This window comes from Saimiri boliviensis, chromosome 1 (assembly GCF_048565385.1).
Source record: "Saimiri boliviensis isolate mSaiBol1 chromosome 1, mSaiBol1.pri, whole genome shotgun sequence".
In the NCBI taxonomy this organism is placed as follows: domain Eukaryota; kingdom Metazoa; phylum Chordata; class Mammalia; order Primates; family Cebidae; genus Saimiri; species Saimiri boliviensis.
The window spans coordinates 151395703-151398206 of record NC_133449.1 but is presented as its reverse complement, the minus strand read 5'-3'; the positions used below and the strand labels follow the sequence as shown (position 1 = coordinate 151398206).

General features: G+C 55.3%; 1 pseudogene; it reads right to left on the bottom strand.

Moving 5' to 3' along the window:
- Window positions 1–1420: 1420 nt before the first annotated feature.
- LOC101037891 (small ribosomal subunit protein eS6-like) lies at window positions 1421–2232 on the bottom strand (annotated as a pseudogene).
- Between the last annotated feature and the right edge of the window lie 272 nt (window positions 2233–2504).

Sequence of the window (2504 nt, the reverse complement as noted above, 5' to 3'; positions counted from 1 at the left end):
CAGGAAGGGAGCAGAGGCTGGGCAGGCAGGGAGGCGCTTGACTGTCCCAGCCATTCTGTAGCCGAACAGAGCCCAGGCAAGGGCCAGCCTTCCAGGAACCCAAGGTATTGGTGGGGAGCGAGGGAGGTGGGGGCAGCTCCCAGAGGGGACACAGCACGGAGGGCCCTGCAGGATGCTGTCAGGACGGTGGGTCCTCCTGGGGGAGCCCCTGGGCCCTCCTCCTTGGGTTTCCAGCCTCGGCATGCAATGCTGGCTCCTGCCCGCCCCACCAGCCTTGGCCTGGCCCATGCAGCCCAGCCTGGGAAGGGTTAAGTGCCGGCCTCCCCACAGTGACAGGCTGGCCTGATCTCCGGAATCCTCTTTTAATTATTTTGTTCTGGAGAAGGCAGAAGCCTCCCGCCTGCTCTGCCGATTGGTGTGTGTGGCGGGGGCCCCTGTGGACCCCTGCCCGGGAAGGCAATAAAGGCAGTCCCGAGTCCCACACAGAGGTAGGTGACAGCGCCGGTGAGCAGTGCTGGGCCCTCATAAAAGCCATGGATGTGGCTGGAGCTGGTGGGGATCGCAGATGGCAAAGTGGGTGGGAGGAGGCCTTGGGGGGCAGCCCCGTTTTACAGACCCAGAAACTGAGGCCCAGGGGGAAAGAGGCTCACCCACCTCCCCTCTCTGCCAGTGAGCGCTGGGGTCCAGTGTAATCCGGGGAGCTCAGCCTGGGTCTCAACGTGGGAGAGAAGATGCAGGAGTAACACCTGTCACTCCTGAGCCACTCCTGAGTCAGCCCCGCTCCTCTCCAGCATCCCTGAAGGGTAGAAAACAGACTCCTGGCAACCGCAGCCGCCCCCACCTCCCTCCTGAGCTCCCTGCCTTGGTTCCCACCATCTCCCCTCCCTCACTCCTGGATGCTCCCAGGTCAAAGGCGGCCTCCTCCATGCTCCTGCTGTGTCAGGAACAGTCATCACCGCCAGGCAGTGGGCACCTACCCAGGGGGTCTTACTTGCACACAAATGTGGGGGGCATTTGATCCCAGCACACCCAGGAAGGCAGCGTTTGGCTCTGCGGGTTGAATGCTCCCTCCCCTGAGAGCACCTGGTGGAGAGGGGTGTCTGGGCACACACCTCTCCTGCAGGCCTGGCACAGGTGGCGTGGCGAGAAGCCTGGCACAGGGAGACGGAGACGGGGAGTGAGGAGTGAGTGTTCTCCAGGGGCAGAGTATGGGTTTGGGAAGATGAGGATGAGAATGTTACTTGGGTGGATGGTGGTGACGGCCACAGGAGGATGTGAACATGCTTGACGCTACTTAACCGTGCGTCTAACACGAAGTTGGGTGGTGTTGGGTGGTGGGAATTCGTTACGTTTAATTGTTTAAAATTTTTTAAATTAATTCATTCATTAATTAATTGAGTCCGATCTTATTCGTTACTCCTTATTTCTGACTGGATTCAGACTTAGAAGTAGAAGCGGGCAGAGAGGAAAGTCCGCGTCTCTTCGCAGTTTGTTCCTGGCACTTCCCTTTAGCCTCCTTCATTCTCTGGACCAGAAATTGGGCACATTCTGCAGCCTCTTCCGTCTTTTTCTGCGTCCGCTGCTTCTTCAGAGCAATACGCCACCGTTCGTGCTGCAGGACACGTGGGGTCACAGGACGCCGAATCTTGGGGGCTTTGCTCCTCGGTTTCCTACCTTCTCTGTTTAAGGGCTTTCTCACGGCATGCTGGCGGACTTCTCTAGCAAAACTGAAAAGTTTGCGGATTCTGCTGGCCCTTTTGGGCCCCAGGTGATGAGGCACGGCGGTATCAGTCATTCCAGGAATATCCTTCCCTCCTTTTTTTATGATCACCAAGTTGAGAACACGCAGATTGGGATCCACAATGCAACCACGAACTGATTTTCTCTTTCTCTCTCTGGTTCTCCTTGGTCTGTAACAGGAGTGCCCCGTACTCAGCAGCAGGTAGACACGGCCATGGGTCAAGACACCCTGCTTCATGGGGAAACCCTGTTTGTCGTTCTCACCACATAACCCTTCCATTCTTCACCCAGAGTTTCAGCAAGAACTTCTGTGGCCATCCGCTTCTCATAAAAAGTACCAAGTTTGCTTTCATCGTCCACTTCAATGAGTTTCTGGCAGCCGGTGGCTGGGAAGGCGATCTTCAGCTTCGTCTTGAAGCAGCTGAATGCTTTCGAGGTGCCACAGAAAATAACTGTCACTCTGCCACCCAGGCTGGAGTGCAGTGCCCTCATCACAGCTCACCCTTCCAGCCTCAGGTGATCCTGCCTCAGTCTCCCAAAGTGCTGGGATTGCAGGTATGAACTACTATGCCCAACCAAGATGATGAACCTCGGGTACATTTTTCTTTTTTCTTTCTTTCTTTCTTTCTCTTTCTTTCTTTCTTTCTTTCTTTCTTTCTTTCTTTCTTTCTTTCTTTCTTTCTTCTCTCTCTCTTTCTCTCTCTCCCTCTCTTTCTTTCTTTCTTGAGATGGAATTTTGCTCTTGTCTCCCAGGCTGCAGTGCA